This window comes from Montipora capricornis, chromosome 2 (genome assembly GCF_036669925.1).
Source record: "Montipora capricornis isolate CH-2021 chromosome 2, ASM3666992v2, whole genome shotgun sequence".
NCBI classification, from domain to species: Eukaryota; Metazoa; Cnidaria; class Anthozoa; order Scleractinia; family Acroporidae; genus Montipora; species Montipora capricornis.
The window spans coordinates 46,501,303-46,521,302 of NC_090884.1; the positions used below are offsets into that span (position 1 = coordinate 46,501,303).

General features: G+C 39.2%; 1 long non-coding RNA gene and 1 pseudogene across 1 annotated transcript; one reads left to right on the top strand and one right to left on the bottom strand.

Moving 5' to 3' along the window:
- Window positions 1–3,605: 3,605 nt before the first annotated feature.
- Window positions 3,606–8,405, bottom strand: LOC138038055 (uncharacterized). Its single transcript, XR_011130176.1, has 5 exons — window positions 8,383–8,405; window positions 7,030–7,075; window positions 4,980–5,142; window positions 4,820–4,896; window positions 3,606–3,976 (listed from the first exon to the last, which is right to left on the bottom strand). It is a non-coding gene; the product is annotated as an uncharacterized lncRNA (long non-coding RNA).
- A 10,215-nt stretch (window positions 8,406–18,620) lies between these two features.
- The window catches only part of LOC138037412 (uncharacterized), a 1,922-nt pseudogene continuing 542 nt past the window's right edge, over window positions 18,621–20,000 (top strand).

The window sequence follows — 20,000 nt, forward strand, 5'->3', positions numbered from 1 at the left end:
TTGCGTAGCCAATCGCAACACAGGACCACACACAATTGAATTCATCTTAACTGCTCAAGGAGCTCCATTGTAGCCACATAATTATTTGTGTTACATGATCTCTCTGTGTAAAGTAGTCAGTAGTATACTGGTTAATCAACTGTGTGTATCCTTTTCTGAATCATAAGATATTTAGAGCCTTTTGGTCTGTGCTTGCCTGCATTAGATCAATATTGAAATCTCTAAGCAGCAGTTGGAATTGTGGGTTCTAGTATACTGAGTGGTGAAGATGAGGAAGAGCATAAATATTAGTCTTTGAGCGATAGATACCAATGACATAACTTAAATACTTGGAACCGTTGGGTTAATATTGTGTGAACTCGTTTGAGTTTATTGTGCTTTCTCGGATGACCACTTTCGGAATGGAGCAGTTTACGAAGGAAAGATCCTAAGTACGCAAAAAATGCTCTCATAGACATTTTAAAGAAAAAAAAAACACACAACAAGAAGACTTTATACCTTAGCTTTCATATTGCACGGCATTCATTACGTAATCATTCTTCCTTTGGGTGACGTTAAAACTCTTCCCACGATCCACGGAACACGGTCGAAAGACTCGAGAAAGACATTGTAGCTCTCAGGATTTTTTATGCACGTATCGTCCCTCAGAAGATTTCGGTGTCTGTTTGTCACAGCAAGTGTGCCTTAGCGTAAAAACTTTCTAGTTTTCAATTAACGAAGGAATCCCTGTTTACAGATCGAACAAAAACATCTTCGACCTCCGTGCGCCGTGCTACGCCATGTTGTTGGACAAAATTTACACCTTTCTAGTATCGTATAAACTCTTGTTCTTAGGCCATCGTAGCTTCATTAGGAAAATAACACAAACAGCGGTGATAAACATTGTATTCCAGCGCATTTTTATAAAACTTGACGTTTCGTATGCTAGTCAACACACATTTTATACATATATATATATATATATATATAGTTTTTAAAAATTGTAACGGTCACTTTTGAAAATGTGTGTTGACTAGCATACGAAACGTCAAGTTTTATAAAAATGCGCTGGAATACAATGTTTATCACCTTTCTAGTACTCCCATAAAACCAGTCAAACACACGCGATAAGTTCTTGAGACAAAAACAATACTTAGCGGGGGAGGTAGGAGGAAAAATATTTAATCCAACTTTGATGAATAAATTAATCAGAATCGAGTGATCGAGTGCCATTGGACTCCCTACTAAGCTCATGGATGTTGCTCATCCATGAGCAACAAAGCGCTGTAGTTTACGCTTGGCTGCACTTCAGGGCAAAACAGGGTGTGCAAAATGCTTCCTTTTCTAACAAGCAACGAAACTCTTTAAGGAGAATTTGTGATCGAAATATCAAAACAAAAGCCTTATAAGTAATTTAACAACAAGAAATTGTAATAAAACGTTGTTTATTCTAAGGAATCGTGTGCGCTCTTTTGTGGCCGAGAACTGGGCCCGTTGTCCGATAACTGGGCCCACGAACGAAGTCTCCATTTTCGTTATTACTCGGGAGAAAACAGCGTTGAGCAGTCGATAACTTTACATGTGTAAACTGAATGTTGAAGCTAGTTGTGTGTGAAATTTCAAGTCCTTACAGCAATTTCTAGGTAAGAAATAGAAGTTTACGTTTTTTGTGGCCGAGAACTGGGCCCCATACTGTGCACCTCGACGCGCGAATTCTGCAGTGTTCTGGGTCAATTTGTCTCGTTAGCTTTGCTTCACGGCATTGTTCGGTATTTTCTCAAGCCCTTGACTTGCTATAATTCACGGCAGTGTTCAGCACTGTTTGGTCTCCTTCCCCGGCACTGGCCGGCTCCGACTTTCGCGATCCTCTTCGTGTCCTCTGCCTGTCTTTCTGCTGTTATCTGAATTACTTGTTTTCTTTTTGCTTCAGGGCAACCCCATCTTAAAAACGTTAGATCAACTTCTGCTATCGTTTGTTGACAACAAACTGAAATGAGTTTTCATTTTCTTTAAAAATCCCTTTAAGAAAGAAGGGGATTCTTCCTCTCTCCCGTTAGGGTTACCGCGAGACTCCCCTCCCCTCCCCCATAGTCTGTACGCACGGACGGACGGACGTTCGTTCGTACGGCGACGTCATAACCAAATTTTCTCGGCTTGATGGGTTACCAATTTTCCTCTACCCATGTTGCTTTGCTGGGGCGCTTCGCACGCGGAAGCTCCGCTGTAAAATTTCAATTTTCGCAAAGAATAGCATACTGGCAGTGAATAGAGTCTTTCAATAGCTGTTTATCCACCGTCATTTTGATTTTGTTTACTATCAAAGTTTACCAACAATATTAGTGAGAAAATAAAATATTTATATTTTCTTCACAAAACATGTGTACTGTGTATATATTTATTACCAATGCCTGTTGTGGTTCTTAGACAGTTTAAGCTCTTTTTTATTCAAGTTAATTAGGGTCGGTTACGATAAGTGTAAATCAACCACAACATTAGAACCATTCCAGGACAAGTGGTTTCATTGATTTCCCTCTAACATAGCTGTTTTATACTCTGTTGAATCTAAAGCAGATCTAAAGTGAAGAGTCCTTTAGACAACATAGGTTGTTACTCAGCCCTGAAAAGTGCATTCAATGGGGCGTTATATGCACTAAATTAGTCTCCCATTGTGGCCATTGTTTCCCCTTTATACAGGTTTGAAATGGATCAAATGGTGCCATTTTTGACAATGCTAATATCCATTTTAGTCTTTGGAAGAGGGCTATTTCAAATAATTCAGGTGCAAAACAGCTCATAAAGAATGTTGTTTTAGACATAATGGTGGTATTTAGTCATTTAGAGTACATTTGTTTTGAACATAAATTGGGTTAAATTGGCCACAAATTATGGGCCAGTTTTCGTCCTTTTTGAAGGCACGAAACAGGTCGAGACGGGCTAATTTAACCATGCAAACGCACCATTTCAACCCTTTCAAAAACCAAAACTACCTCCCATTTTTCTGAAATAGCTCTTCTGTGTCTTCGTTTCGACTACCTTATATAGGGCTATTTCTGCCCTGTTAGCTGGAGCCAAAAGAACTCTATTCCAAATGGGCTAAATCAGACCCAAAAATAGTACTGTATTTTACTCACCGAAACGGCCCCATTTTTGGGTCTAAAACAGATCTTTTCGGTTTACAGTGTACTACTCTGCGTAGAGACGTCGTTATGCCAGATACGAATTCACTCAAAGCATTCGAAGAGCTGGTGAAGTGGCCCTTGGGGGACGTGGGGTGGGGGGGGGGGGGGGTGGGTTAATATCAAAAAAAAAAAATTGACTTTCAAAAACATCAGAATTTATGCGTGACAAAAGCGCCAATGAGGTCACACAATTTTGTATATATTTTTTTGTAGTTTTTAAACCTACGTCAGGCCGCAACAAAAGATACTGATACATCGGGCTCAAATCTGTCGGGCTAGTTAATCGTAGTAGTATTCAGAACGTATAATTTGGTTGCTTGATCAGAAATCGAATCGCTTATGCTGTGCATGAGCCAGATATACTAGGCAAAGATGGCGCGACTATGATAACAGGACAATACTTGGCAAAGACTTTTTTAAGATAAATGAGACAGGAAGGTTTCTCTCCACAGTTGATAAAGACCCTTTATTTGGTACTCAGTCGTAAATGTCAATTAGTAATACGAAAAGTGCAATCCTTGATTTACTTTTAATTTAATTTTCTACCGTAATTAGATTGCTTAGTTTCAAAAATATCGACTGAAAGACCAGTTCTCCAGCGCAGCCTTCACTATTCACTAACTGGGACGTGTGCTCCTGAGAGGGGCATCCACGTTCATGGAAGCCAAAGTTGGATACTCGCGACCAGCGTCCAAGGTAGCAGGCGTTCCGTTAAAGTTGATAGCTGTAAACGCATCAAACTGCTTGGTTATGTGTTTCGCCGAAGAAGCCCCGTCAGGAAGATACTTGGTCAAGTCCTTTTCCGGACCTGTTACTTCCTATGATAAAATAAAATATATAATTATAGAGATATAAAGACAGTTCTAAGGTAAATGTAATTCGAGTTTCACGCACTAAGCCATCAACAGGCCAGCTGCCGTTGTATAAAACTCGATGCCAGTTATAAACTTTAAAACAAGAACGGTAGGAACGGCGCTTATTGTTATTGGATGTCGTGAAACACTTCTTTTCATGCCGCATTTGGTTACGAGCTCAGATTTCTTGTTTAGTAACGAAACATTGCAAGCCGTCAGGACGCAGAGTTTTCCACATAGACGCAGATTGTGGCGACCCTTGCCTTCTTGAGGATTCGCCAATTGATATCGTATAGCGTGTGTTGTAGTCTTTTAGCTGCCAGATGTGTTTCGAAAGTATAGTATCATGTGGACGTTTTCGGTCTTTGAAAGAGATTGTCGTACCTTTTTTTGAAATCATGTTTTTTCATTCCAATGCAGGTCCATCCGTTACCAGACGTTGTTGCAAGCTACGGGCACAACAACCAGGTGCTATAACTGCTGCTGGCGTAATTTTGTGTCTTTTGTGGACGATTTTTTGCCAAAACTAGACTTAACATATATTCAAAGACTCAATTGAGTGTCGTCTTAGAGCTAAAGTGATTTTGATTCGTAGCAAACGTGATCAGATCTAACATTTCATGAAAACACCAAGGAAATACAAGTAACTGTGATAGCACCAAGTTTTCAAGTGGGAGGCTAGAGTTTTTTAAATCGAGCATAAAACGCAGTGAGCGGTTTCGAAATATATTCCGACGAGAAACAATTAAAAACTGCTCTCTCCTTTATTCATTAATGATTTAGCTTTGTCAAAATTTTATACCTTACCTTACTTGCCCCTCCAAAGTGTTCATTTGCATAGAAGGTTATGCTGCTTTTAGCGGGATTCGCCATGGTTTTCAACTCTGAAAACACAAAACGTGAGCAAACTTTGAAAAGTTAATAAACAGCTGTCGGTATTACTCACTTGAGTAGGCTAAAAGCTTACCTTAATACTTGATCCTTGCCGGGCTGGAAGTAATTTCTCTGTTGTCGTGATAGCTATGAAGGCTTTGGATGTTAGGCAGGCTCCTTTTATGTTGTCGTGGCTGACAGCTCCAATGGACCATGCAGGTTGAAACGGCTGCTAACTATTTCCAAAATTGGCCAGACTGTTATTTTAAGTGTCAAAAGAGGGAGGGTCAACTGATTTCCATCAAACAACTTTAAATGTTTGCTGCTATGCATGCATGGCTCTAAATGAAAGGAAAAAGCTAGCAAGGGAATTACGAAGAAAACTCTTCACTTTGTGTCATAACTTATGGGTTTAACTGTTCTTAAGATGTTTTCCTCAAACTATCTATTAAATAGATCAAGGTTGGCTTTGATGTTGTAACTCCACCAAGATAGTCATTTACAACATGATTGACAGCTTGTCTCGCACCCACTTGATCAACTGGCACGTAATTGAAGGTAGCCTCCAACGCAGACGTACTTAGGGGAGGAAAGCGTGACAAGCCTACGAAAGTCTGCGTGGGAGGCTAAATTGAAAGCGGCAGCCAAGTGGCTGTGCATGCGGAATTGCGTACTCCAGCTCTTGCCACGCCATGCCACGTAATTAAGCAATCTATATATTACAAATGCTACAGGGCATTTAATGATCAGGACATTTAATAATTCTAATAATCTGTTTAAAAACAAATCTCGGTCAAAAACCAAAAATGCCTATTCTCCTTTGAAATGAAGTTGACATTATCGTGAGAGAAAATCAGGATACTGTTGCGTGCTTTTGTTGGGCTTAAAACAAGAACTCGCAAAGACAATTAACATCAACATTTCCAGCAGCAGTGATTAATGAGGCTACGTTGAGTCAATTATCTCAAAGCGATTTAAAAATAGCCCGTTTAACTGACGTCAAAGCACATCTTTGCGGTCCTCCTACTCAAAACGTTATATTTTCCTTTTTTCCAAGAGGACCCACATAACAAAAGCGCCTGAAACTGAGGAAGACCGTGTCAAGTGGTCTTTGGAACATTCCCGTTTACTCAATTCAATATTATTATTAGTTTACTGTTAATGCTTCAGGCGGTGCAACTTGCATGAGCCACCAAAAATAAACCTCTCAAGTCCTTGAGTGGTTATCAAACCTGATAGTTGTAGGCACCAATGAGTTTCATTCACCTTTCAAAGTGGGGAACTTAAGCAACGACGGCGGCAACGCCGAAAACAACGTCTAGTATAAATGTTGATTTATATTTTTCCAGCGAAATTCTCAACTAACTATCTAGGTCTGTTTAGTACGCCGATGGCTCTAAAACGTGTTCAGGCAAGGAAAGGGTTCACTAAGAAATGGAAATGCGAAAATTCATTTCATGTTCTTGATTTGCAGAGGACGGCGAAGAAATGTACAAAGATTTATAACGCACGATCAAAGCTATTGTGTTGCTTACTAAACTTTTTGTTTTGTTGCGTTCTCTTTTCCGTTGTCGTCGTCGTTTGCTCAAGTTCCCTTGTTCCGTAACACCATGACCATTTCGAGTTACTGTCGCTTAAAATCGCCAAATACATTCATTTAATTAACTGTCAAAAGGCAAGTCATTCGAAATCAAATCAGTCCTTTAGAGAACTATCTCACCTAATATTGCTGCAAACTAATTTCAATTATTTTTCCGCTTGCTCTGAGTATCAAAACAATCCTCTTGTAATAGGCCATTTCCGATATATTGAAATTTTATTTGGCTCCCAGGGTTGGGGGAATAAAACAAAAGTAATTATTTTGTTTTATTTCCCCAAGCTTCGGAGCCAAGTTAAGATTTCGATGTACCGAAAATGGTCTATTCCTTTGTGTTCTTATACTTGGAAGAAATTATCAGCCAAAGCACTACATGTCCAGTCGCGATTGATTAAAAAAGTATAATGCATAAACATACGCAATCTTTAGAAAAAGAATATTTAGATAACAGCAGATATTTTCAGGACAAACTGATTTCGAAGCAAACGTAAAACTGAATTGCTGCCCTGAGTCTACCAATATCACCATATGCTTTTGATCTACCTACCGTATGCTCTCTGTCGAATGTAATCAAGAAAAGAGCCGGGAAATAACTGAAATGTAACATACAGGAGCATTGATAAGATGGTTAGACTTTCTACAAAACCCGAACAGTCCCTTAAAAGTGATTCGAGTGCCAAATCAGTTTATTTAGTTTAGTCAGATAACTTCAAAGCACTGATAATTTCCGCTTTAACCTGAATAGTATTAGAATACTATTCTCCTTTTAAGGAGAAGCTCAATTCCCTCCAAGGTCGACTCTTTTCTCAATCTACAAGGCAGTAAGCCGTAAGGATATAAGCTACACTTTGTGTGCCGTTTTTACGCATGGGGAATTTAAGGAAAAAAACTGGCAAGAGCAACGCAAACTTAACACGGGCGTTTTTAGACTTCTTAGTCGTTCTCTGTTCAACGGATAAGGCAAAATGCTCGAAGCAGTAGCATTGTTGAAAGACTTAACCAAAGCAGAAATTTTTGTTTGCCTCTTTGAGCCAGAGCTGTGCTTATCAGATCCTAAACTATAGATACTACTGTTGCCTCCTCTTGGCTCGGTCAGGGCTGTATTGGCGGGCTAGGTAGTTTCTCTTCCTTCGGCTAAACTCGCCCCTGTCCGTTTTCGTATCATTTAATTCGTAGTGAAACCAGCACCTAGCATACGGAAGGGAAATAATCGGCAAAGACAAGAGGTTAGTGTACCGATTTTGTAGAGCAGAAACATTTCTAAGGATCTTTTGCGTCTTTTTTTTTTTCCTTTTAGTTTGCATCATCGTTGTGTCAGCATCATTCAGTTTCAATCCATATTCAGTTAATTTTTCGGGTAATCCATTGTTTGTCCATTCAGGTAGACTTGCGGTAAGCGAAATGAAGCGAGCCAGGCTGAAGGTAGTGAAAATACATATGGTTCTAATTGACAATATTTGGAATGAAGGAAAAGTTCATGTCCCCAGCAGTTCTAATTAAGTATAGTTAATAATACTTCCAAAACGGGTCAAAGCAACTCGTTCCATTAATTGAACTGTTGAATTATTCTCGAGAATTTTCAAATTTGCAGAGACCTACAAGTAGACAGTCTCCTCCGGCTCCAAGCAATATAATTTGCTCAGGGAGATATATTCTGAGTCGGTAGAGTTAACTCCTAAAATACTAATAGACTCAATTAGATTAAAAGTTTTGATCAATAAGCCTTACAACAAAAAGGGAGTTTGATTTGATTCGCTTAACATTTTTGCCTTCGCTGTGAAGGGGTAAGAATATTCAAAGAACTGTCTACGATAACTGTGTACATCGAGTCTAACACATTACAAAGTTTATATTTAATAAGAAGTCAAATCTAACAATCTATCAACTAGGGAAGTCGTACCGTTTCCAAGAACAGGAATTCAAAGGTTTCAAGTGATGTCTTTGAGGGAAATGACGTGGACTAGCTTGTTCTTAATTAATGGTCAAAAATCAAGCCGTCATCCCTGAATGACATTTGCATGAATGGTTCTAAGAGGACATTAGGGCCATTTATGCGGGAGAAAATAAGACCCGTCTTAGCTAAGACGCGTCTTATTTTCTCCCGTATAAATGGCCCTATTGTTTTCATCTGAGCGTATGTCGCGCCATGCGTCAGGCAGATCAACATACCTTTCAATTGTAAGATGATAAAAATAGGTTCCTTTCAATCAGGGGCACCCAACGTCCATTTTCGGAATATATCTATTCGGAAGACGATTTGAGATCTAGAGTTTTCGCAACATTTGTTGTAAAATTTCTTGCTTGCCTGCCTCTGCTAGGATTTTCGAACATCTGACAAAATGGTATAATTGCCCATTTTTAACGGATTTTTACCCTAAAAAGGTCACCTAGAATTTTCGGGAGCCTTTTTTCTGGCTAAAATTTTCGGTAACTTTTTGATCGCTATAATTTTCGGATCACTAGACTTTCAGCTAGGGAATCCGAACAGACGAAAATTTTTCAGGGGATAAAAATATGCCTATATCTACCATTTAATACTAAAATACGTTTAACAATGCTATGTTTAAGTGGTTTTGAACTATATTCTCGTTGGGTGCCCCTGTTCAATGCAGTGATCAACACAACACGGAACCGGTAACCGCATGAAACATCTTTAGGGCAAATGATTAATTATAGATAAAAAGTCGCCGAATTTAAAACCAGCAAAACAAAGATCGTGACCTGAACCTCGTAATTTATTTCTTCACCAATTTTTTTTGGACTTGAAAACAAAATCTGCCTCAGTGCATTCCAAACATTTTCGATAAATTAAAAAAATGCTTCTTCTCATTCTGTAGCTTAGCTGGCTTTAAAGATCTTTCTCTATTATTTCTTACCGTAACTTTCGTTCACTGAGTCCCCTGACATTGTTATATCGTGAGAGTCGTTTATCCCATTAGAAGCTGACTTATACCCATAAATAGTTAGTCACGACGACTGTACAATGATTATAACTCATGCTCTGGAGCACTCCATTCCATGTCAAGTTAAATGTGTGAGGCGTTATAAGCAATTACTGATTTTTCAATAAACTACAATGTTAAGGTGCGCGGAAAAACGCAAGGCAACCAAAACATTATTTTATTCAATCTAGCAAAACATTTTTCCTCGACCGGCCTTCCCTAGAGTAGCCCTTCCTTTACCTTTTGACCATCTTCCTTTTGTGAAGGCGGCGAAATCTGTGCGACACTGAAAATTGTTTAACACGCTTTAAATAGCTTTTATGAAGCGCTCGTACCAAGGCAAAGTTGGTTGTCTTTGTTAGAGGTTGCTGATCAAAACAACGATGACGAACAAACAACCCAACAAACACTGGAGGGCATTATTTATGCTGAACATTTTCAAATGCTGTAAAAATTCAGATAGAATGTATCCAAGGAAGACTTTTCAATAAAATGGTTCTTTTGTTGACTGTTTTACTTGCTGGACTCGTCTCGGCTGGTTGTTTCAAACTAACGGGTATCCCAATCGTGATACAGCTGCCACGTTCCCGGTAAGGAGGGATTTGTAAGAGTAGAAAGTCCCTTAATCATTCCAACATGATGTTCGTTGTTCATCACTGCACTTATAGAATGGCATTGTACGTAAGTGCTGTCAATAGTCTAATTGCACCGTACTTTTACGGCAAGAAGGCTGTGTAATATATCTAACCACATTGTATTAGATTGGAGGCTTCGCGGAAAACGAGAAGAAAAGGTCGCCGTTTTGCCGTAACAACCGCACACTGCTTAGCCTGCGAACAGGGAGTTCTGATTAAGACGGAAAGAAGAGCGCGAAACTAAAGAAGTCTCGAGAGCGAAGCAGTGCGATGGGGCTCGATGCAATGCGGTGCTTCATTCGAGCTCGCCGGGAGCCTGTTCGTAGGTTACACACTGCTAGGCTACTCACTGTTTATTAGGCCCGGTTTAAACGATGCATTTTACATGCGCCAAATCAAATACTAATTTTCATGGACTCGAATGAATAAGTTCGGCTGATTTGATTTAGACGTTGCATTTTTTTTTGCCAAATGGCGAGTGGCGTAGCCAACAAGAGAAAAAATATACCTGAAGTTAGTAAAGAGATTCGTAAATTGTTTATTCAGATAAGATGGACGCTCACTGTGTTACCAAACCACTGATTTAAACCTGGAGGTGTTATTATTTGAGCTGCAACTGCAGTTTCGGTTCATACTTTGATTAAATCCTTAACAAATTATATTTAAGCTATTGGTCATCCCTTTTTTTTTTTCGTTTATTGTCGAATGCGTTGTCGCCTCCTCTTGGCTCCCATTCTGTCAGGGCTATATTGGTGGGCTAGGCAATTCTCTTCCTTCGGCCAAACTCGCCCCTGCTCGTTTTTGTCTCAATTAATTCGTAGTAAATCCAGCAGCTAGCATACGGAAAAGAAATCATCGGCAAAAACAAGAGGTTAGTGTACCGATTTGTGGAGCAAAAACATTTCAGAGGATCTTTTGCCTTTTTTTTGGTTTTGCATCGTTGTCTTATTCAGTTTCAATCCATACTAAATTTTCCGGTAATCCATTGTTTGTCCATTCAGGTAGACTTGCGGTAAGCGAAATGAAGCGAGCAGGCCTGAAGGTAGTGAAAATACATAGGGTTCTAATTGATAATATTTGGAATGAAAGAAAAGTTCATGTCCCCGCATTTCTAATTAAGTATAGTTAATAATACTTGCAAAACGGGTCAAGGGAACTCGTTCCATTAATTGAACTGTTGCATTATTCTTGAGAATTTTCAAATTTGCAGAGACCTAGAAGTGGACAGTCTCCTTACTCCAAGCAATATAATTTACTTTATAGGGAGATATAGTCTGAGTCGGTAGAATATAGTCTGAGTCCTAAAATACTAATAGACTCAATTAGATTAAAAGTTTTGATCAATATGCCTAACAACAAAAAGGGAGTTTGATTTAATTCGCTTAACATTTTTGCTTTGATCAACTTTGCTGTGAAGTGGTAAGGATATACAAAGAACTGTCTACGTTAGCTGTGTACATCGAGTCTAACACATTCCAAAGTTCATATTTAAGATAAGAAGTCAAATCTTACAATCTATCGACTAGGGAAATGACGTGGAATAGCTTGTTCTTAATTAATGGTCAAAAATCAAGTCGTTATCCCTCTGAATGACATTTGCATGAATGGTTCTAAGAGGACATTGTTTTCATCTGAGCGTGTGTCGCGCCATGCGTCAGGCAGATCAACATACCTTTCAATTGTAAGATGATGAAAATAGGTTGCTTTCAATGGAGTGATCAACACAACACGCAACCGGTAACCGCATGAAATATCTTTAGGGTAAATGATTAATTGTAGATAAAAAGTTGCCGAATTTAAAACCAGCAAAACAAAGATCTTGACTTGAACCTCGTAATTTATTTCTTATAACCAATTTTTTTTGGACTTGAAAACAAAATCTGCCTCAGTGCATTCCAAACATTTTCCGATAAATTAAAAAAATGCTTCCTCTCATTCTGTACCTTAGCTGGCTTTAAAGATCTTTCTCCATTATTTCTCACAGTAACTTTCGTTCACTGAGTCTCCTGACATTGTTATGTCGTGAGAGTCGTTTACAACTCATGCTCTGGAGTACTCCATTCCATGTCAAGTTAAATGTACTAAATGTGTAAGGCGTTATAAGCAATTACAGATTTTTCAATAAATTACATTGTTAAAGTGCGGTTTGCCCGCGCGGGCAACATTTGCTGCGGACACAAATTTTGTGTCCGGGACACAAAAATGTTTCTGATTTTGTTCAGAATCATTTTGTGTCCGCAACAAATGTTTCCCAGTTTGCGCAGCCCAAGAAACATCACGAGCAACAACGTGTCCGCAACAATGTGTCCCGCGCGGGCAACATTTGTTGCGGACAAAGTTTGTGTCCGGGACACAAAAATGTTTCTGATTTTGTTCAGAAACATTTTGTGTCCGCAACCAATGTTTCCCAGTTTGCGCAGCCCAAGAAACATCACGAGCAACAATGTGTCCGCAACAATGTGTCCTCGTTTGCATCGAGCCCCACCGCACTGCTTCGCTCTCAAGACTTCTTTAGTTTCGCGCTCTTCTTTCCGTCTTAATCAGAACTCCCTGTTCGCAGGCTAAGCAGTGTGCGGTTGTTACGGCAAAACGGCGACCTTTTCTTCTCGTTTTCCGCGAAGCCTCCAATCTAATACAATGTGGTTAGATATATTACACAGCCTTCTTGCCGTAAAAGTACGGTGCAATTAGACTATTGACAGCACTTACGTACAATGCCATTCTATAAGTGCAGTGATGAACAACCAATATCATGTTAAATGATTAAGGGACTTTCTACTCTTACAAATCCCTCCTTACCGGGAACGTGGCAGCTGTATCACGATTGGGATACCCGTTAGTTTGAAACAACCAGCCGAGACGAGTCCAGCAAGTAAAACAGTCGACAAAAGAACCATTTTATTGAAAAGTCTTCCTTGGATACATTCTATCTGAATTTTTACAGCATTTGAAAATGTTCAGCATAAATAATGCCCTCCAGTGTTTGTTGGGTTGTTTGTTCGTCATCGTTGTTTTGATCAGCAACCTCTAACAAAGACAACCAACTTTGCCTTGGTACGAGCGCTTCATAAAAGCTATTTAAAGCGTGTTAAACAATTTTCAGTGTCGCACAGATTTCGCCGCCTTCACAAAAGGAAGATGGTCAAAAGGTAAAGGAAGGGCTACTCTAGGGAAGGCCGGTCGAGGAAAAATGTTTTGCTAGATTGAATAGAATAATGTTTCGGTTGCCTTGCGTTTTTCCGCGCACCTTAACATTGTAGTTTATTGAAAAATCAGTAATTGCTTATAACGCCTCACACATTTAACTTGACATGGAATGGAGTACTCCAGAGCATGAGTTATATTACGATTTTAATCATTGTACAGTCGTCGTGACTAACTATTTCCTTGAATACGGAACCCTCGCCCGCAGTGCGAGCGGCAGTCAAAACCGTGCTATCCTGTCAATCATTTGCCCTTTCACCGGAAACAGGGCATCCCGTCGAAAGGACGCTACCAAAGTGTTTATTCGCGAAGTCAGTACAACTAAATACATTATCAATATGGTTTTGCCGTCTTCTTATACTTGATTCGAAAATGCCTGCCTGAATTCGTCTTAGAATAGTTAGAAAAAGCACAAATAATTATAACAGCCAAAGCACAACAGCTTACGTTCGAATTCTCCTCGCCAACAACCCAAGTTTGTTGACAAAAAAAATGCCACAAAATGTTTTAAATGGTTTTCTGGCCCTCTATTAATAGCGTTCACGTGAATTTTAAATGGGGTATCGGGAAAGAAAATTGTCAAGCTGATATGTGTTTCGTGTAAACATACATTTTCAAGTTGCAAAAATTTGTATAAGCACTACAAACCTTTTACTGACCATTACTCGAAGGAACTCGATCCCTTTATAAGCTGCAAGGAGGCCGCTGATGAATTTTGCACAAAAACCTCGGCCCCTAACACCGGAAAGCCAGACTTGGAAAGTTTTTTTAGCGGAAGGCTCACTAAGGAAGAGCTTCTAGAGCTTGCCCTCCCGCAGGTCGCCAGATAGGTGCAAACAAGCTGATTCATTTCCGAAAAGAGTAAGATCTAGAAGGTGCAGTCAAATTTTGTTTCTTGTATTGTGCGAAAATTTATTCAAAACTTTTCCCTCACTCCCAAATAAGAACTTGCTGTGTCTTGCAATTCTACAGTGAATTACTATTAGGCCAATACGAGAATCAACATCAAAGAGGCACTCCCAGGGGTTTGGGGGAAGAAGAGAACATGGCTTATTTGAACTGGGGAAAAGAGTAACAATATCAAAATATTTTAGGGAACAAGGGAAGAAAACCAATATTTAAATTTTAGGGATAAAAAAGCTGGGAATAAGTTTGAAAGTAATTTGGGGAACAAGGAAACACAAGCAAATATTTAAAGGGAACAAAGACCCCTCTCCCCAAGGAGGGCCTCATTAAATGTTCTGCCTCTTTAACAGTTCCAACAATTTTTGAATGACCGACACGAAAAGAAGACTCTCTTAGAGAAATAAATTATTTATAATAACACTTTAGCATGCGAAACAATGCTCAGATGCTTACGGGAACCCTCATGCCCGTGTTTGTAAAAAAGCACCATGAGGTATTCTTTGCAGCTGCTTTAGGCATTGTTTCATCTTTCAAAATTGGGCAAAACCAAATCAACTCCATTCTCAGAGGGCACTGGGGAAAGAAGCTAGAAGAAAATACTAGCCTTAATCCAATTCTCCCAAGGCAATCTTTAAAGAATACGATTATTGAATGAACACTTTTGAGTGCCAACCCTAAGTCTTTTAAAAAAAGTGCAAACAATATTAATAGTCTTTAAATTCACAAAATGTCTCATATTCAATTAGATTTGGCTGCAATATTCCTTAAAACTATGCAGGACTATTTACCATAAAATGTGGAACATTTCCTGCCTATCTAAATATGCCACAAAAGGGCTCCAAAAAGCAACCAGTTAAGTTTTTAGATAAAGATAGTGTCTCTATGGAGATCTGACACAATACCTAAAAATTAAATAATTTGATGCGATGAAGACATTGAATGAACAAGCAATAAACAAACTGCAGCAATGTATTTTAGGTTCATAAAGTGGGGATGAAAAAAACAATTCCTCAACTGTTTCAATATGCATTTAAATTAATTTTCTAACAACAAGTCAAGGGACTGACTTTTCAGTGTCTATTCACTGGTATTGATTTATGTTTCCATAATAAGTTTGAAAGTCAATCTGGCAACCACAGTGCCCTATGAAACGGGAAATAACTATATCAAACCCTTTATACCAACATTTTACACTGGACACCATTGTTGATGCCCTGCAAAGAACAAAGAATAAATTGAAAGTATAGTTCGTCCGGAGCTTATCCACAATGGTAAGTTAGTGTCTGCATTATCCAATGTAGAGAACAAACACATCAAGTTTCTTCTCAAGCAACCAAGTGTTCAAGGAGCTATTCAATTTCCAAAGAACACTATGGTAGTGTACCAGTACCTGGGTGAATTCGGGTACCTGGCCTGAAAATGAAACTTGTGGAGCCAAACAACTTGTTGAGCTTAGTACTTAAACTGGGTAGATAATTATGTCTACAAGTATTGTCTATTCAACCAACAGTTTCTCCTAATTTTGTGTACCATTCACTTGTTGGCCATAAATCGCTAATTCAAGTACAGATTCAAGTCCTTTCAAATCATCAAAGTTACTTTGCGCCACAAGGAACAAACGAAAAAATACAAGCACTGAAGAACAAACTGCTCAAGAATGCACGACTCCTTTTGAAACAGCAGAACAGGATCCTCGAGTCACTAAAAAAGTGCTCTTAGCAGAACGATCGCAAGTTGTAATCATTGAAAAAAAACTCCACTCCAGATCTGATAGACGTTGGTCGTGCAAGACTCGCCAAGCACGTGCAACACCCAACAGGATTGTTCGTTGTTTGGCACAGCAGATGAACGAAAAATTGTTCCCCTCACTATTAAACACCAATCTTGCCCAAATACAACAACAATTTTTTCGAATAAATTCGGCAGCAGGCAAGCTCATCACAAGCCATCGAAGTTGGCATAAAGCAGCATCGTGCTTCACCTGAAGTTCGATCATGGTGGACACAAACAAGGGGTGAAAGAACTTCCTCAGGTCAGACGACCAAATGTGATTGACCCAACACTCGTTAGAGCGGCTCAGTTATCGGACATCAACGTGCTGAACAAACCAAGGGATTTCGTCGTAAAAATGTTCGCTCAGCAACGTCTTAGTTCAAAAGCGATCCTATTTGTTAATCACATGCTAGCCCAATCCATAAACTGGATGAAGAGGATTGGCAAATTGATTGTCAGAACAATACGTCATGTTCAAAGAAGCTACGGTCAAGAGAGTCACAAGGGAAGGCTGAGCGAATGTCCACTTATCTAACCAAACCTATGGAACGCCAACACTGTCTTATGTGAACCTCTTTCATTATATGCGGTGCATTTTACGTTATATGCGGTGCATTTTACGTTATATGCGGTGCATCTTACATTATATGCGGTGCCTTTCACATTATACGCAGTGCTTTTCTTATTATATGCGGTACTTTTGTCATTATATGTGGTACTTTTGTCATTATATGTGGTACTTTCGTAATGATATGCAGTGCTTTCGTCATTATATGCGGTGCTTTTGTCATTATATGCAGTGCTTTCGTCTTTATATGCGGTGCTTTCGTCGTTCTATGTGGTGGTTGTGTCATTATATGAAGTAGTTTTTACATTATATGCGGTACTTTGTTTGTCATCATTATATGAGGTGCTTTTGTCGTTATATGCGGTGCGTTCTTCATTATGAGGTGATGATTTCCCGGGGTCTGGGTAGGAGCTTGTAAAAAATCCACAATGCCATGGGCACCGATATCAAGGATCCGCCATTTTGTTTCCGTTCTTGCTTCTGTCGTGTTCTCTTGGAGACCTCGAAATGGACACAGTCTTAAAGAGACTGAAACTCGAAGATCTGACTGAGAAATTTCAAACTGAACACATTACTCCGGACATTGTTTGCAAGTTGTCGGTACACGAAATGGAAATGTTAGGAATAAATACTCGCAGTGATATGATGTCTTTGCGTATAGAATGCACCAAATTTGGGGGAGAAGCACCGAAGAAACTCGAGGGAACGTGTGGTGCCCCCATTTTCTTTATTCCACAGTCTATGCTTGGTGATTTGCTACAAGAGGGATTTACAATCAAGGAAATTACTGATTTTTCAATAAACTACAATGCAAAACGGCGACCTTTTCTTCTCGTTTTCCGCGAAGCCTCCAATCTAATACAATGTTAGATATATTACACAGCCTTCTTGCCGTAAAAGTACGGTGCAATTAGACTATTGACAGCACTTACGTACAATGCCATTCTATAAGTGCAGTGATGAACAACGAACATCATGTTGGAATGATTAAGGGACTTTCTACTCTTACAAATCCCTCCTTACCGGGAACGTGGCAGCTGTATCACGATTGGGATACCCGTTAGTTTGAAACAACCAGCCGAGACGAGTCCAGCAAGTAAAACAGTCAACAAAAGAACCATTTTATTGAAAAGTCTTCCTTGGATACATTCTATCTGAATTTTTACAGCATTTGAAAATGTTCAGCATAAATAATGCCCTCCAGTGTTTGTTGGGTTGTTTGTTCGTCATCGTTGTTTTGATCAGCAACCTCTAACAAAGACAACCAACTTTGCCTTGGTACGAGCGCTTCATAAAAGCTATTTAAAGCGTGTTAAACAATTTTCAGTGTCGCACAGATTTCGCCGCCTTCACAAAAGGAAGATGGTCAAAAGGTAAAGGAAGGGCTACTCTAGGGAAGGCCGGTCGAGGAAAAATGTTTTGCTAGATTGAATAAAATAATGTTTTGGTTGCCTTGCGTTTTTCCGCGCACCTTAACATTGTAGTTTATTGAAAAATCAGTAATTGCTTATAACGCCTCACACATTTAACTTGACATGGAATGGAGTGCTCCAGAGCATGAGTTATAATCATTGTACAGTCGTCGTGACTAACTATTTATGGGTATAAGTCAGCTTCTAATGGGATAAACGACTCTCACGATATAACAATGTCAGGGGACTCAGTGAACGAAAGTTACGGTAAGAAATAATAGAGAAAGATCTTTAAAGCCAGCTAAGCTACAGAATGAGAAGAAGCATTTTTTTAATTTATCGAAAATGTTTGGAATGCACTGAGGCAGATTTTGTTTTCAAGTCCAAAAAAATTGGTGAAGAAATAAATTACGAGGTTCAGGTCAAGATCTTTGTTTTGTTGGTTTTAAATTCGGCGACTTTTTATCTATAATTAATCATTTGCCCCAAAGATGTTTCATGCGGTTACCGGTTCCGTGTTGTGTTGATCACTGCATTGAAAGGAACCTATTTTTATCATCTTACAATAGCTGTTATTACAGTTGAGCCCACAGTACAGCGGTATTAGTTGCAGAGCGCGCGAAAGCGAGGCTTTCGGGTCAACATTTCGAGGAGTACAAGAGCCTTGTGAGAAAAATTCGAGAAAAATAATAGTAATTATGAGTTCCTCTCCGGATTTTGCATTTTTTTCACAAGAAGAGAGGCTACAATTACTCAGCGGAAACTGCCCTCGTCATTTGACAAAGCCTAGGCTCAGAACGTGGCTTTCATACCGTGTAGGAACAGCAAAAGATGGCAGTGCTTCGAGTGACGCCAACAAACGTGGACTAATGCACAGGTGAGCAGTGGGATGTACGATCGTTTATTCTGCCCAATTTTCGTACAGGTATAACAGGTTTTTCTCTCTCAAACGTATTTAACGTGATCTTTTTGTAGAGTTGTGAGTTACATAAAAAATGGATGGGAAAACAATTTCACTGAAACTTGGAAACACTTAGCATCTGATGCGAAAAATAATGTTGATGCTTCCTCATCAAGCAAGAGTTCTCCGAACACTCTACACAAGTTCCAACAGGCTGCAAACTGGTGTTCCACATGATACAGAGGGCTGAATGTCCACCGTTTACAATTGAGAAAATGATGAATTACTTTATTAAGAGAAAATCAGGAGATAATGAAGGCATTTAAGACTATAAGAATTTAAACAGTAAGCAATTTGGACTATCCAAACATGGTAATGTACAAAAATTAATATTGAAGTTGCCAATAGTGAAAATGGAGACGTGATCTATATAAGATGTGAATGTCTACCAGAGAATTTGAAATTTGAAGAATTTGAAGTACAAGCTCAAATTATGTTACTATGATCAATTCTGGAGAGCAAGCTGGTGAGATCACCTATGCCTGCTGCAGTCCATGCCCAGCAGGGAAAGGACCATTTGCCTCTTGCATCAACACTTAGCTGCTTTATGCTTTGCTCTTGAAGAGTTTGTAAGATGGACGCAGAGCAGAGATTTTGCTACCTGTAATGAAAGGCTTCAAACTTGGAACCAGCCACGGAAAAGAAAATTGGAACCAAGATCTGTGTATGAAATTGACTTCAGTAAAAAGATCTATGGTAAAGAGAATGCAGGAGACAGGAAACTTCTTCATGACCCTAGACTACCTGTATACAGACACACTGAGAAAGCAAACCAAAACGTGCTTGACAAAATCAGGGAAGCTAACTTAGAATGTGGTTTTTTCAACATTCTATCACATGACAAGCATCCATCAAAGGGTTTTAATGGAGACCACAACAGCTACCACTAACATTATTTCACCACCCAAAGAACAACCAATTTCACTACAGGAAATTTATGAGAGAGCAACGAGAATCAAGGAAAAGCTTTTTGTAGATGCAAATGAGAGAGAAAGAATAAAGGAGGAAACAAAACAGCAGAGTGAATCTCAAGAATGGTTTGAAGTCAGAAAAATTCGAATAACTGCTTCTAAATGTAAAAGGGCAATTCAAAGACCAACAACTAGTCCCACAAAGG